At 40.4% G+C, this 20,427-nt stretch overlaps 1 protein-coding gene across 6 annotated transcripts in view; it reads right to left on the reverse strand.

The window, feature by feature from the left end:
• Window positions 1-20,427, reverse strand: part of LOC109400777 (CD151 antigen) — a 323,911-nt gene that overhangs the window by 278,385 nt on the left and 25,099 nt on the right. The window contains exons 1-2 of one of the 6 annotated variants that reach the window (XM_062855865.1): window positions 17,608-17,632; window positions 17,062-17,516 (exon numbers count right to left, since the gene is read on the reverse strand). The exons of 1 other annotated variant lie outside the window; for it this stretch is intronic. The gene's annotated coding sequence lies outside the window, so the exon portion shown is untranslated. Of the gene's footprint in view, window positions 1-17,061; window positions 17,517-17,607; window positions 17,633-20,427 lie in introns of those variants that run through there. 4 more of the 6 variants (XM_062855863.1, XM_062855864.1, XM_029869564.2 and 1 more) reach the window with 4 other exon arrangements.

A 20,427-nucleotide genomic window follows, 5' to 3' on the forward strand; every position in this document is an offset into this window, starting at 1 on the left:
CGGCCATCGAGGCTAAGCCTGACATGTTCAGAATGGCTATGCAGATGTGCCTAGACAGAGGCGAATTTCCGGAGAGGTGGAAAAGGCAAAGATTGGTTCTACTGCCCAAACCCGGGAAGCCACCTGGCGACCCGTCGGCATACAGACCTATCTGCCTGCTGGACACCGCCGGAAAATGGTTGGAACGGATCATTCTGTCGAGGCTGATGGTCTATACCGAGAAACCCGATGACTCTGGTCTCTCGGATAACCAGTTCGGCTTCCGGAAGGGTCGATCGACGGTGGACGCTATGAGGGCTGTAACCAAAACGGCCGAGATAGCGCTCCAAAAGAAGCGAACAGGAATCCGCTATTGCGCGGTCGTCACGCTGGACGTTAAGAATGCGTTCAACAGCGTCAGCTGGACCGCCATTGAGTGCGCAATACACCACCTAGGAGTCCCGGTTAGCCTATGCCGGATATTGGAGAGCTACTTCCAGAATAGAGTGCTAATTTATGACACCGAGGAAGGCGAGAGGAGCTACAAAATCACCGCAGGGGTCCATCTTGGGCCCGGTACTATGGAACGCGGCGTACGATGGCGTATTGAGGCTCAAACTTCCACTGGGCGTAAAGCTGGTCGGCTTTGCCGATGATATTACCCTCGTGGTATACGGCGAGTCGATAGAGGAAGTGGAACTGACAGCAACTCACGCAATTGGCATAGTGGAGGACTGGATGAGGTCGAGACATTTGGCACTCGCGCATCACAAAACGGAGGTGGTGGTGGTAAACAACCGCAAGTCTGAACAGCAGGCAGTGGTCATCACAGGTGGATGCACGATCAACTCTAAGCGCTCACTGAAGCAATTGGGGGTCATGATCGACGATAAGCTGAAATTCGGAAGCCACGTAGAATATGCCTGCAAAAGGGCAAGCATGGCGATAATGGCATTGTCAAAGATAATGTCAAACAGCTCGGCAATAGTCTCGAGTAAGCGTAAGCTGCTCGCGGCAGTAGCGGTCTCCATACTACGGTATGGCGCCGCTGCATGGTCGAAGGCGCTAGCGGTTAACCGAAACGTGAAGCGACTTGAGAGTACCCACAGGCTGATGTGCCTTAGGGTGGTGAGCGCATACCGCACGGTCTCAAAGGACGCGGTATGTGTGCTAGCGGGCATGATGCCCATAGCTTTAGTGGTGGCAGAGGATGAAGAATGCTTCGAGCGACGCGGCATAAGAGGCGCGAGGCGTATCGCCAGAACCTCGTCTATGCTGAAGTGGCAGAGCGAATGGGATTCCTCCAGCAAGGGTAGATGGACACACAGGCTCATACCGAGCGTGTTCAAGTGGACGAGCAGGCCCCATGGCGAGGTGAATTTTCACTTGACTCAATTTCTGTCAGGCCATGGGTGCTTTAGGTGGTATCTGCACAGATTCGGACACGCAGGCTCCCCCGCATGTCCGGAATGTGCAGACTGCGACGAGACCGCGGAGCATGTGCTCTTTGAATGTCCACGTTTCGTGGAGCAAAGGTCGAGTATGCAGGAGGTATGCGGTAGAGATATCACGCCTAACAACATTGTTGTGTAGCGGTCCTGCCGACCGAAGGAAGCATTTCCCTCCCTGTATCGATTAAATCTAAAGATCAATGATCACCATTGATCTAAGAAAGACCCTTTATTTCCTCATGGTGCTCCACGCAATTAGTGGATTACATCACATGTGGATTTCACGGTCATGTTTATAGACCAACGTCAGTTAACCAAGAAACAAGCGATGCAAGCAGAGAGAATGCTTACTGCTTGTTGCTGGTTGACCTGGTGATATAACGTTCTCGCTCCAATGCCGGAGAAATGTTTTTCTTTTAATTTTTGTTTGTCGCCCGGCAGCGCTGACTGAACCCCAACAAGGTCTCAGTCACGCGGCCGAACTAATGAAGCCAGAGTGGACGACGCCCGTTTTGGCTTTTCTCTTTTCTCTTATTTCTTTTCAGATCGGGAGAATGAGTTCTTGCGACGGCAAGTTAAAAGACCCGCGATTGACGCCGGGGCGGCGTTGTATTGTTGTGGTGTCCATTCTGTCTGTCCGCGGAGCCCGCGTGCGTTTTGGTGTGGTGTTATTCGTCGGTCGGTTGTTCGTCCGTCCGGTCAGGTGTCTGTGGTGCGAAGTCGCACAGTTACAATTTAAGAGTAGTCTAGGAGTGTAAAGAGTGTAAATATAATTGAACAATTAATGGATTTTGCTAGTGTCGGAATTACGAAAGGAAAGAAATCCAGTGCCGCGACTTTCGCCACTACAGTTGAAAGGATGTGTATGGGGGCGGACAAGTGGGACTCTGTTACTTCCACGGTTTCTCGAATCGTACTTGAACTACAGAGTAAATGGCGAGCCGAACAACAGCTAGTTGAGTTGGCCCCCTTCCCCATCCAGGAGCTTGAGTTCAACGGGTAGTCTAAGTACTAGCCAGGACTCGAGCCTCCAGGGGAGAGTGAACACCTTAAGGCGGTAGCTGGTGGAATGCTTACTATTAGAGTGTACTCATGTACGCCCCCCCCTTCTCGAAGTCATCTCTAACGGGCGTACCGCGAAGGTAAGGAAGAGAGAGAATGAGTTTTTAGTGGGTCGATCCCCACATCACCCGAGGAATCACCTCTTGGGTATCTGTTGCAGATTTTCTCATTCTATAAAAAAAAAAAGTGAAAGTGAGTTAAGTCGTTCCTTAATTAACTCATGACAAAACCCAGCGATTGAAATAGAAATATTGTTAGAAATTTCTCGAAGAATCCTGCTTTGAATTTCCTCAAAGTCTCTGTCATGAATTTCTACTAAAGCTATAAATTTTGATACCATGATCACACTTACCAAAAGCTTTTCCTTTTCACTTTAAATATTTTTTATAGTCGATTTCACTTATATGCCAATGTTCAAACTATTCCACAACCTTCTTCTTTTTCTTCTTCCACAGTTATTAATTGAAAGGCTTTCTTTGCCTGCCATTGCATTACTTTGTATATTGTGAGGCCAGGGAGTCGAGAAAATTTTCCGACTGGAACGGGAATCGAACCCGCCATCTCCGGATTGGCGATCCACAGCCTCAATTACTAGGCTAACTGGAGACCCCACAAGCAGTTCCACAACCTATTTTTTCTGGTTGAAATATTTTTTTTTATGATTTTTCCACTCTATATTCAGCCATTACAGAGAAAATCGATATAATGCAACCAGTCTTGCAAATAATCGCGACCATCACGAGACAATCACTTGAACCGCTTTCTGGAGTTACCCTTCCCAAGGTGATACGAACCAGCAAGCATGTCACGCCTGCAATGACAAACATGTTGTGGGTTCCACCCTTCGCAGCTTTGCAGCGATAGCAGTTGCTGAGTATGCTTCAGGCGGGTTGCGAGAGAATCAATATTATGTTTCCAGTACAAAACCGAATTAGCGACATTTTTTCTTCGACTTCCGCTGCTTTTGCCTTACGTTAAACACAATGTCGGAAGTGGGGCGCTGTATTATACACCTGGTGCTCTATACAGCGCCCCACTTCCGACATTGTGTTTAACGCAAGACAAAAGCAGCGGAAGTCAAAGAAAAAATGTCGCTAATTCGGTTTTGAACTAGAAACATAATATCTCTGAGCAACGATGCATAACGGGCGAAGTGAGAGCGTTTGCCGTAGCCAGGGCGAACTGCTTGGTGCGCTCAATGTGTGCGTTCAAACTGAGCTATGCAAAACGAATAGGATTTATGACGTAGTACCGTGCTTGTGATAATACACATGCATAGTTTTACATGCTGTTGCGCGTGCATCTGCTTGAGGCGACGGAGAGAGTCATGACACTCACATGAGCCGTATCCAAGTCAGGATGATTGTAGCAAAACAAGGGTGACCGGGTGACTATGATGGGATTCTGTCTTTTCTGGTGTTAGCGACTGTAGAGAGAGCGAATCAGAAACCGCAGAGACAGGGTGATACAAGCTTGGTGTTTATCAGCTTTTTTGTGACTTGTACGCTGATGCTTCGCGACACTGAATGCAACTCCAATTATCGTGAAATTTAGAGGGTTTGTAGCTAATCGAAAGTAAATAGACCCGTATTTTTTTATTCGTCATTAGGCTAACCAATTTTTAGATAGGGTGGTCCTAAAAACCAAGGTTTTTAAAAACTATTTTTTTATAATATCATAACTTTTGAACTAGTTAACCGATTTTAAGCTTCTCTTTTTGTTTGAAAGCTATTGGATTCTAGTTTTCAGGTAAATACGTTGAATGGGTCAAATTATGTTTTTGTACAAAAAATATGCTAATATATAAGGTTTATCACGTTTTCATGGTCTCGGGACCAAATTCTATATTTTTATAAGAAAATTCAGGATATTTGGCGTTAATTATAAAAAATTAGAGATGTATATTTTTTTAGTTTTCGAGATATGATTTTTTGAATATCGGATTCATGTATTTTAAACAAGCTGCTCTAAAATTGCCTGATATTGTAAATCTTCATAATACTATGCCTTGTATTACTGTTTTGAATGATTTCGGGTCTTTTTGGTATCCATACATGTATAAGGAAATATATTTGCCTTTAAAAAACATATCTCAATAACAAAAAAAAAACAAAAACCTCTGACTTTTTGATACGTAACGTAAAATTGCCTGAATTTTCGGATAAAAATATAAAACCAGGATACTTCTTTGGTCCCGAGACCAAACGCGAAAAACTAATATATTTGCATATATTTTGCATAAAAGCACAATTTGGCCCATCCAACGTAATAGAATGAATACGTTAGAATAAAATTAGATTCTAATAGCTTTCAAACTTTAAAAAAGAAGTTTAAAATCGGTTAACTGGTTCAAAAGTTTTGAATTTTTAAAAATGTTTAGTTTTTTAAAACCTTGATTTTTAGGACCGTCCTATCTGGAAATTGGGCACCCTAATGACGAAATAAAAAATACGAGTATGTTTATTTTGGATGAACTACAAAACTACCATGTTTCACGATAATCGGAGTTGCACTATATCGTTTTTCTATGGAATGGCTGATTACTTTAAATACTGTGTCTGAATACAACAGTGTGGCCCTTAACTCTTACATTTGTAAACCAGGCCCTGATCGGGAGGTTTAAGATTTTTTTTTTCTATGGACATGTTTGAATAATTCATCAGAAATTTTTCTAGCTGTTGCTTCAGAATGTTCAACAGGATTCTAACATTCTTTCATATAAAGGGTGTCCCGACATAAATTGCACCATGGAATAAAAAGTATAATTTTTGATTGCATGCATCAAAATGGCTATTTTTTCAACCAGCAACAGTTTATTATGTGTAGATGATGCCATCAAAATCGGTTCAGCATTGACGGAGATATCTTCCACGCGAGAAATTTAGATTTTGGGAATCTTGTACAAACAAAGAATAAAAATTACAAGTATTTTACAGATATATGTAATGCTTGAGTCAGAAATACTCAACCGATTTCAATAAAATTTTGTCTGTAGGTGGCGTATGTATTAGACTGGGTCAAAAAAGTCGATTTTTCGGAACAAAGCTTTTTCGGTTCCTTTTAGCGTCCAAAACAACTGTGCAAAATTTGGGAGCGATTGATTGCTTCCCCGTATTTCGCTTTGCTATTGAAATTTGTATGGAATTTAGTATGGGAAAACATGTTTTTTTGCACTTTTCTCATAAATTGATTTTTTGGGTCTAAAACGATCTAACTAATGACGTTGAAGTATAGCCTAGGATATGCCGAAAAACTTTTCCGAAGACCGCAAAGTGATCCGACACTTGTGAAAAAAGTTATATCGTACAGGTGGTGCCTAACATTTAACATGGGAAGGAATAACATCAACAATAAAATCTTAATTTTTGGTCTAAGTTACCAGGCGAATAACTTTTTTCACAAGCGTCTGATCACTTTGCGGACTTCGGCAAAGTTTTTCGGCATATCCTATGCTATACTTTAACGTTATTAGTTACATGGTATTAGACAAAAGAATTAAGAAATTAAAAAAGACAAAAGAATTAACGTTTTCCCATACTAACTTCCATACAAATTTCAATCGTAATGCGGAATACGGGAACGCAACCAATCACTCCCAAATTTTGCATAGGGAAGTGGAACATATCGGCAGGGGTCCTATTTTGGGCACTTTTCTGCTATAACTCAACAAATTCCGGCCGCTGCCCAAGTGGTTCGCTACCCTAGTTGTTTTGAACGCTAATATAGATTGAAGAAGCTTTGTTCCGGGTTGATACAATCAAATTTAAAGTTTCTCCATACAGCGTTGACCCACTCTAGTATGTATACAGAAACACTGTATTAAAATTTCATTCGATTTGGTCAAACGGATAAAAAGTTGTGGTCGTATATGTAGCCGAAATTCGCAATATGCTAAATTGATTTATTGCATTGTTACATTCAAAGATTTCTTACTTTGAAAGTATTAAGCCAAAAAAGCGCAAAATTTGATTGAAAACATAATTATTATATTAAGTAAACACTGTCAAGTTTTATTGAGAATCACAGCAGTATTGACACTTTTATAGATGAAATAGCGCAAACGGACCTTAAAATTGTTAAGAAGTGCCTATAATTTACTCTGAAGCGGTTTAGTTCTGAATTTTATAAAAATAAGTACTCAACCGATTTGGATAAAAATGTCACCACTCAATATTTATTAAGTTGAAAACTTATAGTAAAATTTTCAGACGTTTTGACACACTAACAGTTAAGTTATAGCCTGAACCATTTTCAGAATAAGTGTACAAGATTCCAAAAATCTAATATTCTCGCGTTGGAGATTTCTCCGTCAATATTTAACCGATTCTGATGAAATTTATATGGCATCCTAGAGGATCACATCACATAATATATTGTTGCTGGTAAAAAAATCAGCCATTGCATCAAGCAATCAAAAGTTACACTATTTTCCGTGGTGCAATTTGGGTCGGGACACCCTTTATTCTTCCATTGGGTGTCCAGCCATTTGGCTGGATGCCGTTTAGCCGAATGTCATTGGGTCGAACGCCATTTGGCCGAATGCCATCTGATCGAATGGCCGTTTGGCCAAAAGCTTTTGACTGAAAGCTTTTGATCGAATTACAATGAGCCATTTCACAATGTGGATGATAATATTGATTTTTACGGGTTAGGACGCATGCTCCTGTCAAAATTGGCTCATAAAATGGACCATTAAAGGATGTGCATAGAAGCAAACATAAGCTAATGAAAATATCTTCAACAATGCCCGTTGAAAAGGTCAAAAGTTTTTTCTGAGATAAAACCAAAATATAGCAGTGGGTGTTTAGCAGACAATTAGTTCCCACATGCTGAGTTGGTCGTTCCGATTGCGAAAACTTTCCCTAATCGAGTCACAATCTGTTCCTTGCCATCTTAGTTTCGAGATATGCTGTGCGCCAGTGTGATATGTTGCACCGAAATCGACATGGCAAGTATGATTCCTAGCTTAGATACCAACACACATGATGATGGAACAGCTCGCGGGCGTTGTTGTCGCCGTCTTTGGTCGATGTTTCGGATTCGACGGAGCGAAGTTGTTGTTACTATTATTTATAACTTTGAGAGGAGCAAGTTTAAATTTCCGATCATTCATTTAACACAACTTTTCCGTTTCCCCGGAACCGCGGCTAGAAAGATACGCCGGCCCAGATGGCTCGGTTTGTTGGCGAACGCGCGTGTTCGATGACTATTTGCTTTGGGGCACGTGTTTCTGCGAGTTATATTGCTTGCATGTGAACTCCGCGGAACGGAATCCACCACGCTCGAGATGTGAGTGGGCCCCCATGTCACGGTGGGAAATATGAAGAGGGGGCGTATTTCACACTACACTATCCGGTACTATCCGCCGCGCCGCCGATGATGAATGAGCCAATGAACAGAGCACTTGAGGGTATGAAAATATTGGTCCATCGACTTCACGAAACTGATATATTTGTTTATCCATACCCCATTCGAGAAAAGTGGTCATTCGGAGACTTCTGCTTGTTTATTGAAGACTCGAGAAGTCAAACCCGTTGAATTCTTTCGCCTTCTAGGCGCGTATCGAAATGAAATCCCCCGATCCGACAGGTTTGCTGAATCTGCACTGGTTTGTGCGCCAAGTTGACCATCCAGCACCAGCAGCAGCAGCCAGCCGGCAACATTACCGATTAATATATAACGGCAAAGCCAGCAGTAATAGCCCCAGATAGAGAACGTTTCCGAGATAAATTCCCAAGAGTGGCGACCCAGACCCAATACTGTCTGTCTTTATTGCGGGAGCGTTATTCGCGTGGGCAGATGGGATTTCTCTCTTTATGTCAGTCGTCTTATGAATTTTTACGGCCATATTTTATTACTCCAGTCTGTGTGTTTGTCTAAGCACCGCGAGCGAGCTGATGCTTGGGAAAGAAATGTCGAACTGCGGTTTTGGTTGCCTTGTAGTCATTTGGTGTTAAGAATTTCGGATCTAGTCGCGGGTGTGGTGATGCTGCGGTGATCATTACCGACAATATTGCCGGAAATTTAGTACATTTTGCACCCATTAGCATTTCCGGGCAGGCTTATGTTTTAATCTTTTTTTTTGACTGAAAGCCGGATAAGACGGATTTTAAGGCTGGCTTTTGGGAATATGCTTCCAGCTTGGGAATTAAATGATTAGGGGTACTCGCTAAACAGATTAAGTTGTTGCGTAAGCCATGATTTTCTGCTAATTTGAAATGTTTCATGATTTTGCGAATGAAATAATCAAAGTTTGCCTTGGTGATCGCGACGTTTAATCAGTTTAATCAGTTTTCGCTGTTAAGGGCGAACGGGACGGTCGGGGAAATACCCACCATGTCCCGTTTCACCCTAAGTGAATCCCCCTATTGTTGTTATTTTTTCATTACTTTTCGTTATAGTTGCTGAGCTTTACCTACGCTGCACATTTTGGTGTGTTGGAAATCAGCCAATTTTGCTTATTATTTTGTGTTGTTTGCATTCCGTAATACGAATTGCAGTATATCAGCATTTTTTTCTTCGATTTTCTGGAACTATACATCAACTTTGACAGATAATCAGTAACGCTCTGCTGAAATTCGACAAAATTTTGCTGAAAATTCCAGCAAAAGAAAAGTAATTTCTATTGCTGGAAATAAAACTTTGTTTACATCTTTGGCGAAAAAATAAGTCGTAAGAAAACTGGAAACTAGTTTTGCCCAATTTCATATTCTAAATGCGAACATAACGTGTCCGAATTAAGAGCAAAGTTTGAATATTCATCGAAGGATCACGCGTATGGCAATTAACGTTTTGGAATTCTGTCTTCAGATGGCAACATCAATCTACATAAAAAATAGTATTCTTCCAGGGGGAGTTCCACATAATAATGTATAGTGCTGTATGTATAGTAGAAGCTCTACTTCAGTGTTACGATACATCGGCTCGTTGTTAGGGGCAACGAAAAGAAGCGGTCATATTAGTCGAGAAACACAACAAGGACACACACACACACACACACTGGATGAGCAAGTTTGCTTCAAAGAAGTCACGGTGTCTGTAGTAAAAAAGATTATCTTCACCCAAAAACCAGTATATTTAACACATCGAATGAAAGGTAAAGCTGTTCCAGACTCTACCCAACTTTCCCAAACATATCGATAACTTCTAAATAACAATCTACTGGAAACTGACAACACTTCTAAAGTAGCGCCTGTTCGAATCTAATCTTTCGGATTCACAAAGGTGTTGGCAAATTTTTAGAGAGGTTGAATTAAGTATAAATAGCCACACAGATTTTTATTTTTTATTGCACGCAATATTCCTTCGGAAAAGAAATTACTTCAATTATTCGTTCAATATTACAACTAGGATTTCGGAATGTCTCCAATGATGTCTCGAGTATCCGATGGGACAATCATAAAAGGTCTGCTTCAGGAATTCTTGCGTGATTTTGTTGATATTAATATATAGTTAACTTCAACTTCCTAAAAATATTACTTACAAGGGTTGCCATGAATTTTTCCATGATTTTTTGAACTTCATTAAGGAATTCCTGCATGTATTACTTGAAACATTTATTTTTACAAACATTCCCGTATGGATTCCTTCAGAGATTTCTTCACTTCAGGTATTGCTTTAATCTCCATCCAACCAACACGCCTTCGGAAAGGCACGAAAATGGTCATAACTTTATTGTTTTTCGACGGATTTTGATGAAAATTTCTCAACTTTCCGAAAACATCTTCTAGTTTATGCTCCCGGGAACATGGCGACTGTTCGGGCCCGTTTACAAGTTAATCACCAATATTAACTTGATTTCCCGACCAGCTTATATAGCTGTGTAGTGGTCGGTTGGCTCAATTGGCTAAGAATAACACTACGGATCACCTGTTTCGGGGCTAAAACTCTACTAAACAGGTCCAATCTAATGTGTCAGGCCACCCGTGCTGATGGATGAATGGTTGAGGGGGTTTAAAGGTAGGTCACCTTTTCGTGTTGCGTTGAGGTGAAAGATCTATCGAACCGAGTCCTAGTGACTTCCGGTTTGTCAAGTTGGGGTATTGTGTTTTGGTTATAAGGATTCATGGTACAAAAGTCCTTGCTACTGGTGACAGTTTCTACAATACCATTTATTCTGCCTTGCCGATAGTTAAAGAATCGGACTTTGTCCATCCGAGACTACACTTGATGTTAGGAAAACAATCGTACTTGCGTACTAACCTTCTAAGGACTGTTAACTTAACTTAACAGTGTTAAGTTCTGGTAATTCAAGGACTCACATGAATTCTTATTGCTGAACACATTCTCTAATTTAACAGGGTTTTGCAACTAGCCTAAAACCCCGGGGATTTCTCTGTTGTCCTGGGACTAAACTAAAAGCAAGACGTGGATGGAGCTAGAGTTCCGATGCATGGATAAATATCAGTACAACCATTTTGTTTTTCTCAGAAATCAAATTGATTGTTAAATCTCTATGAAAACGGTACCTGAGGTAACAAAACAAGAACTGTACAGAAATCGAAACTTCATTGCCTTTCAATGGCAATGACGTTGTTCGGCATGCTCTAAATACAAAGTTGATCTAGAGTCTATCCATATACAGCCGATGGAGTGAAATTAACATCGCGTTAAAAGTTAAATAAAGCATCTATTTTCTAAGTTTTTATTTACAATCTATGATTGTTCTAGACAAACCTTTATTTTTCAGTTTTCAAACTTTCAATATAAAATTCAAAACAAACATCCTAGGAGACAATTCTCGAGAGACTCCTTCGAAAATCCCTAGAGAAATTTCCGGCGCTATCTCTAGAGATATTTTCGGAGGACTTTCCAATGGAAACTTTTGGATAAATTTTTGAAGTAATTTACTGAAGAATTCCTGGTTTAATTCTTGAGGAGCACCAGGATAAATACTTGATGGATGCAGAGCAATCTATGGAGAAATAGCCTGGAAAATTCTCAAGAGGAACTCCCAGAGTCCTGGGTCAATCGCTGACCGAATTTCAAGAGGAATCTCTCATGGTTCTCAAGAGGTCCACTGGTTACCTTAACTATTACTTTTCGAAATTCCTCCAGGGATTCCTTGAAGGATTCTATGGGAAATTTCTGCAACGATTCCTGCATCAGTTCATGCTTCTATTCCTTCATGTGTTTCTTCGGACATTTTTGAAGGAATTCCTCCAAAAATTTTATCGGAATTGAGGTAGTTAGAATGGTGTAAGTGACAAATGCCACTTTCGAAATATTACAGAAATTGTTGCTAGAATTTCTCCAGAGATTCCTCCATCTATTAGGGTATATTTTCAGGTATTCCACCAGGCATTATTTTGGATTTATCCAGACCTTCGTCCAGGGATTCCTCCGCAGTTTTTTTTCCAGAGATTTTCTTGACAATTCCTGCAGAAATTACTCCAGAATCTATTCCCTTAGCAAGTTTCAAGAAATTTTTCTTTGAATACCTGGCAGAGATGCCAGATATACAGATTTTTGACCGTCTATACAGACAAGATACAGAGTACAGAAAAATACAGATTTTTAAAATATGATACAGATTTCTCCAAAAGCATAAAATTTGAAGCTTTTTTAATAAATTTAATGAAAACTTTATAAATTGCTGCTTTAACTTCAAAGAATTTATGAAAATGTGTACATTTTCACACATGTTTTTGAAAAATAAATACCAGTAAAAATTTAAAAACGTCTTGAAGTTGTACATTTTTTAAATTTTCTATTGAAATCTGGGATTTTCGGTGTCTGCTATACCCTCGACGATACAGAAAAATCTGTATTGATACAGATTTTCGATAATCTGGCATCTCTGATACCTGCAGAGGGTTCTCTAGTTTATCCAGGTATAATTTCAAAGATTCCCATAAAATATATAGGTTGTTAGGTTCCTGAGTGCAAGGTTTTTAAAGGGTGATAGAGGACCATAAATGGTGAAAAAAATTGTTCCACGCATATGGTCAAATCTCAACTGTTACGTAGTTATTGAACTTTCCATGTTTTTGATTATTATTGTCTTAACTGGCTATAGGGCTCATATAGCCGAGGCGGTAAACGCACGGGTATTCAGCATGACCATGCTGAGGGTGACGGGTTCGATTCCCAGTCGGTCCAGGATCTTTTCGTAAAGGAAATTTCCTTGACTTCCTTGGGCATAGAGTATCTTCGTGCCTGCCACACGATATACACATGCAAAATGGTCATTGGCAGAGGAAGCTCTCAGTTAAAAACTCAGTTAAAGCTGAGAAGCAGGCTTTGTCCCAGTGAGGCCGTTACGCCAAGAAGAGAAGAGGAGAGGAGCCCTAACTGGTTATAACTTTAAGATGGTCAAACTTATCGCAGTTTTTTCAGCCATATTCGAAAGATTATTGCATTTTCTATCAAATGGCATCTTTGAAGTGGTTGGTTTAGTTAAATAACTAAGTTTTCTAGAGCAAACAGCTCAAAAGTAGTATGTTTTAATTTGTTTTTGTCAATTATCTTTGAAAAAGGCGTAATAATTTGAAATTCTTTCTTAAGCAAAGTTACAGGGGCCACAACTCTTACAATTACTCTACAATTACTCTACAATTCGTTCATTGACATCAAACTTCTAGCTCTAATCGTTTTCTTGCAATTAAGATTTAAACATCGCATTTCAGATCATAAATTTGCAACTGTCAAGGTAAGCACCTCGGTAAAAGCACTTTTTGCGCACTGTGTCGCACATTTAAATCAAAATTGCAAGAAAACGATTAGTGCTAAAAGTTTGGTGTCAAAGAACGAATTGTAGAATGGATCAGGGGCCACAACTTTGCCAAAGAAAGAATTTTAATTAACTACGCATTTTTCAAAGATAATTGACAAAAACAAATTTAAACACACTACTTTTGAGCTATTTTCTCTAGAAAGCTTAGTTATTTAACTAAACCAATGAGTTCAAAGATGCCGTTTGATAGAAAATTCAATAATTTTTCGAATAAGGGTGAAAATACTGCGATAAGTTTAACAATTTTAAAGTTATAGCCAGTTAAGGCAATAATTAGATTTGACCACCCTTTAAAAAGTTTGCACTCAGGAACCTAACACCCTGTATTTCGCTAGGTAATAGTTAAGGTGCACAAATCCTTTCAGAAATTGGGTAAGATTTTTTTCTTAGAATTAATCCGGAGGTGTCTTCGGGTATCTCTCCTCGAAAAACTTCCAAGGATACCTTCAGAAAATTTTTCAGAGATCCTTTAGCAATTTGTTGAGAGATTTCTTTAATACTTCCACCAGTACCGTTGGCTGTAATTTCTGCAGATATTTCTTAAGAAATTCCTTTACAGGCTTTTCCAGGAATCTCTTCAGAAGTTTAGAATTTCGAATTCCGAAAAATTTTTGGAGGAATATCTGAACAAATTCTTTAACCCTCTAATACCCAAATTTTTGATTTTGATCTAAATATCGTTTTTCGTCATCTAAAATCGATTAAAACATGTTTTGGAAGATGATTCTTTTTAATTCTCGATTTCGAGAATTTCAGTTTTTGATTTTTTTAATTTTAATTTTTGAACATCCCCACATTTTTATATTTTCCCTGGAAGCCTATTTGGGGAACGGATTTTTTTAGATGAAAACATTTTGAGATTTTATGATTATTGTTGAAATATTATTATTGTAATTTTTTTTTTCATAGAAAATTTTATTTTCCGTGTAATTTTAAGGAAAATAGTTTTAGAGTGTATTCAGTTCCCTTAAACTATTAAACAAGGATTGAATGATTTGGGAAAAATTTAAAATATGGTAATTATAGCGATTCTATACAAAATAAACAATGGCTTCTAAAAGGTGACTAATACACCAATTTTTCAATGATTTTTAAAAAATGCAAATACGCTTTAAAATACACCTAAAACCATTTCGGGATATACAGAACAGTCCTAAATATCAGCCAAAAATATAATAAAATTGATTTTTCACAAAACAAAAATTACAAAAATGCTCAAACTATACCCCGTCTAAAGGCGGGGTTGGGTATTAGAGGGTTAAAGATTTCTACAGATCCAGAAGATATTTCTGAAAGAACCGCAAGAGTAATTTCGAGCAAAAAATCCTTGTAGGCATTTCTGCAGAAATCGCTGAACGAATTTCTCCAACAATTCTGGGAGAAACCTTGGGGGATGAATTTCCGAAGGAAGCACCTGTAGGATATTTAGAAAAAAAAATAGGAAGAGTTTTAGATTTTTTTATAAATCCCAGGAGGGATATCCGAAGAAATCTCAGAAAGGTTCCTGAAGAAACACCAGGAAAAAAACTTAATAACTTCCTGAACACCTGAAAAAAATGAGAGATTCATATAAAGATTCCTGGAGAAATCAAATTTTTGTAGGATTTTCTGAAAGTATTTTTGGTAAAACATGTGGAATTATATCTGAAACATCCTAAAAAAAACACCTAGGAAAAACTCTTAGCATACTTCTAAAGGCATTTCCGTAGAAATTCCTGCAGGATTTTCTAGATTGATCCCTGAAGAAGTTTCTGGACACATTCATGTGACAATTTTCAATGGAATCTCAACTGCAATGCCTGAACAAAACTTTGGTGGATTTCCTAAAGAAATGCCTTTACGGATTTTTGCAGGAATATCTGTATAATTTTGTGTAGAAATCACCAAAGGAATTTATTGAAGAATTTTTGAAAAAAAAAAATTATGAAAAAAAAAACCCTGTAGAAAATACTGAGGGAATCTTTGGTGAAATTCCCAATGATTTTTGAACGAACCCCTAGAAAAGTTTCTAAAGTAATTCCAGGTGGAGATTCATATTCAACACATATAAGTCTATCCAAAAAAAAAAAACTTTTGTAAATTCGTGGAAGATTATGTAAAGGAACATCTAAATAAATTTCTATGGAAATCGCTGGAAGAATTGCAGAATAAAAAAAATCGCTGGATGAGTTTTAAGACTGAATCCATCCATTTGTTTCCAAAGAAATCAATAGAAGACTTCCTTGAACTTGGAATGCTTGGACAAATTTATGAATGAATTTCATAAGGAACTTTTGAAGGATGATTCCTTAAAACTTTTCAAAGAACCCCCGGTAGAGATTCTGAAGAAATCATTGTAAGAGTTTCTGAAGCAATCTTCCACAGATTTAATACCTTATTTTCTTTCACGGACTAAATATCAACATTTCCTAAGGAAATTCCAGAAGAAATTTGAGGAAGAACCTCTGATTTTCTCAAATAATCGCTTATGCATTCCGGAAGAACTTTAAAAACTTTCCGAAAGGAATTGCTAAAGGATTTTATTAAGCCATCCAGAAAAGTTTTTATAAAAAGCTCTTAAAATAATTACTGGGGTCTACAAAACTTTAGAAAAAAATTAATGAAGCTTATAATTTTCTAGACATTTTCTGAAAGAATCGCCGGAGGAATTTCTGCACATGCATTTCTAAAAAATATCAGCAATCAAAGGAAAGCAAAGCAAAGAGAACCGTACACGTCGTAGTTGATACTTCATTATTGACCACAATAATCGAAGTTACACAGAGAACTAATGAATAGGTGTCAATTTCTCGATTTTTCTTAGGTTAACCAAGCCAAGAGGAAATTACAACGTTTGACATTCATGCACACAACAGAAACACGTGTTTGATGAACAAATCGAGATACATACTCTGCACATAGTTTAACATGATTCAACTCTTGCACATGATTTGTTCCTTTTATGTCAATTAAAGGAATTGAGTTCAGTTCTGTGCCTTCAAGGGACGGATTTGTTCAAGTGGCTCCGTAGCTTGGAATAATGAAGCGCCCGTCCAGCGAATTGGGAGTCGTGGCTTCGATTCCCACCGGAGCATGTGGATTTCTTTTCATAATTCAAATCACAATTTGTTAATCAAATACGTTTTCCTTCTGTGTGCATGGAATATCAAAGCAATCAAACAGCTTAGGAAAGTGAAATGTGCAACATTCGCTACAAAACAGCAAATTTGGATGGTGCAGTTAAATTCTAGTGTTTTCCAGGTACCAAGTTTCAAGTGATTTATAAAGTGAAACATATTTGTTTGATTCTGGCAATATTGCTCAATTGCTGCAAGTATTAAATTTTCTTCTTATTATTAACTAGGGTATTAGTTTCCTTATTAAGCATGTGGTTCCCATTTTCATCCTACGAAAAACTAAGGATTGAAGCGCTGTTAGTTTTGTTTCTTCTTTTTGTATTTTTTGTAAGAAGTCAGTACCCATGAAAACAAAAAGATCGGAATCAATCGGTGCCGTAATCGCTTGTTTTCGTATCGGATGAATATGGGAGCGTGAGATTACTGATGGCACACATACCCTATAATAAGTATAGTAATTTTAGCAATTTTAAAATAGATCCGCACTGCATGGATACATTTATTTATTCTCGGGATCAGTTTACTATTGAAACATTACTTACATATTTTGATGAATAGCACGTTTCTCGATTCAGCTTCCGCTTTCGATCTTCCCTCCGGAATAAATCACTTCACACAAACAACAGCACCGACAATGTTGACCGTGAACTACAGCACTTCTTCAAACAACATCAAGCACATTCGAAAGCAAACAAATTCAGCCATCAATAATACATACACTCACTGCTGTACTGGAGGAGATCCATCCATTCTCTCGCGCACTAGTGGCCTTTTCCCATCAATTAAATCAATGCATTAAAATTTCCCTCCCGCGCACATTTATTCATCGGCACAGCCACACACACGCAAACAACACAAACCGTGGCGTGGGGCACTTCAATCCGATTTACGGACCCGATCGGAAATCACTTCGATTCTCATTTCTCTCATTACGGCCGATTGGTGATCTTCCGGACGCGAACAATGATGCATGGGTGGGGAGGAATACTGCACACTGCACATTCAATCGATGTTTAATTACCATTAATTTCACTTGTTTCGAAGCTTTGCACAGCACTCGACGAGAGCGCGCGAGCAGCTTGCAGCTCCACGTTCGATTCACTCCGGGGTCTGTTTGTTATTTTTTTTCGATTCTTAATTTTCGGGTGAAATGCGCGAATCACGCGTGGAAACCTGCGGAAAAGAGGAAGTAGAATTTTAATTATGCTTTTTGCTTATTTCCCCACGCACCCCAAAACAAAAAAAAAAAAACAAACTGAACAACGTGTGCGTTAAAGCGGTGCGGATATGCGCGAGCGCCAAAAATTAATCGGCCGATGTATGCAAATTCATGCCCCGCGCGTCAAATGGCACCAGAAAGCACCAGGCAGAAACAGCGACGTAATGGACACTATTTGGCGAGGGTGGAAGGTAAATGGTGCATCGATTAGTGAGAACTCATATCTTTGGCTTCGCCAGATCCCATTGTGATCCACTAGCCTCTGCCCAGCAACTCCTATCCCTACCTCCTCGTGGTACCGGCCAGAAACTATGAGCAACCTTAGGGAAGATCGGGTAACCAACCCCGGTGGGAACATTAGTCGCAGGCTGACAGGAAAGGGGGGGTTACTTCTGCAAACCTGAATGTCTGTTCTCCAGGGGGAGTGACTCACAACAGCGTCTGATCCCCATGTTAGGGGCGGCTGATCAACGTCCGAGTGCCAGGGAAGGACTCTAAGCTCAACTGTGTACTATGGTATTCCGGAAAGTAGGGAGTTGGTGTCAGGCCCTACGAGCCAGCCGTAAAAACCATTGTAACGGAAAATCAGCAACAGCATAATACGAACCGAGACCAACGACAACGACCCCAACGCTCAGGTAGGCCAGGAGGAGGAATTCAGACCGACGATTGGTAAGTTCAGCGCCCACCAGCAAACGAACGAAAACGGCCTACGACTCATTGATATCGCCGCCTCCAAAAATATGGCCATACGTAGCACCTTTTTCCAACACAGCCTCCCTTATCGTTACACCTGGAGATCACCACCGCAGACGGAATCTCAAATCGACCACGTTCTGATTGACGGACGGCACTTCTCCGACATTATCGATGTCAGGATCTATCGTGGCGCCAACATCGACTCCGACCACTATCTGGTGATGGTCAAACTGCGCCCAAAACTCTCCGTCATCAACAATGTACGGTACCGGCGACCGCCATGGTACAACCTAGAGCGACTGAAACAACCGGATGTCGCCTCAGCATACGCGCAGACTCAAGATTCTTAACGCAAACTCGATAACGATAAAGGTTGCTCAATAATCTTTCGATAACGATAACCAAACGATAAATCAACGCGAAGATCAACGTACCTTCGATAATTTTGCGATAAATTTAGTTACCCTAGTGACGGCATCAACAACAGTTCAGATCGCGAAGAAAATTTTTCGGAGACGTTATCGAGTCGATAATTTCCACAGTTAACTGTATCGCCGATGACGTTTCCGCCTGAAGACGTTATCGTCATCGACGATAAACGATAACAGACGTTAACTTTATCGCCGATAACGATAATTTATCGATTAACAACCTTGATCTTGAGGCCGCGTTGCCAGACGAGAACGAGCTCGATGAGGCCCCTCTAGAGGACTGCTGGAGTACAGTGAAAGCAGCCATCAACGACGCAGCCGAGAGCACTATCGGGTACGTGGAACGGAATCGACGGAACGAATGGTTCAACGAAGAGTGCAGAACGGTTTTGGAGTAGAAGAACGCAGCGATGGCGGTAATGCTGCAGCAAGGGACTCGACAGAACGTGGAACGTTACAAACAGAAGCGGAAACAGCAGACCCGCCTCTTTCGGGAGAAAAAGCGCCGCCTGGAAGAAGTGGAGTGTGAAGAAATGGAACTGCTGTGCCGTTCCAAAGAAAGTTCTATCAGAAGCTCAACGCATCCCGCAACGGCTTCATGCCGCGAACCGAAATATGCAGGGATAAAGACGGAGGCCTCTTGACGGATGGACGTGAGGTGATCGAAAGGTGGAAGCAGCACTTCGATCAGCACCTGAACGGCGTGGAGAACGTAGGCATGGGAGCCCACAGCAACGGAAGAAACGACGACGCCAGTGCAGCGGAGGACGGAAATGAACCAACTCCCACGCTGAGGGAAGTTAAGGATTTTGAATGCTGCCTGCAAAGTGCTATACCAGATCATCTTCCGTCGTCTGTCACCTAAAACGAATGAGTTCGTGGGAAGTTATCAGGCTGGCTTCATCGACGGCCGATAGACAACGGACCAGATCTTTACCGTACGGTAAATCCTCCAGAAATGCCGTGAGTACCAGGTCCCAACGCATCACCTGTTCATCGACTTCAAAGCGGCATACGACAGTATCGACCGCGCAGAGCTATGGAGAATCATGGACGAAAACGGCTTTCCTGGGAAGCTGACTAGACTGATTAAAGCAACGATGGACGGTGTGCAAAACTGCGTAAGGGTTCCGGGTGAACTATCCAGTTCATTCGAATCTCGCCGCGACAAGGTGATGGACTCTCATGCCTACTCTTCGATATCGCTCTAGAATAGACCTGTGCGACGACTTTATTTTGCTCGGCGGCGGCGTGAGGGCCATTTTTTGCCGGCGGCGGCGGCATCATCGGCGTTACGCCGGTGGCAGCTTTCGGCGGCGGCGGCGGCAGCGTGAATCGGCGTGACCAAAATTTGACCGTAATGTCAACATTGGCGAAACGAAGAAGTTGTCTTTACGCTGTAGAACTTGTAGTCCAGTCTTTGCTTTTTCATAACCATTGATGACATGAATTATTATTATGTCAGTACACAGGATGAATTATTTGACCAAAAAGAAACCAATGCTCAAACATCTTGTTTGACTAGATCTAATTTTCATTAGTGTCAAACAGATGTTTTTTCTTCAGTTCATTTGTCAAATATTTGAGCCTGTGTACTTGTAACCTTACGTTTGAATGAACACCTTTTTATTCCTGTTCGGGTCCGTCACTGTGGCCAGTAATTAGACCTATACCCGTATCCGTATTAGTGAATGTTGCATTGCTCCATTGCAAATTAGGGGCAAAAATATAGTTT

This window comes from Aedes albopictus, chromosome 3 (assembly GCF_035046485.1).
Source record: "Aedes albopictus strain Foshan chromosome 3, AalbF5, whole genome shotgun sequence".
NCBI lineage: Eukaryota > Metazoa > Arthropoda > Insecta > Diptera > Culicidae > Aedes > Aedes albopictus.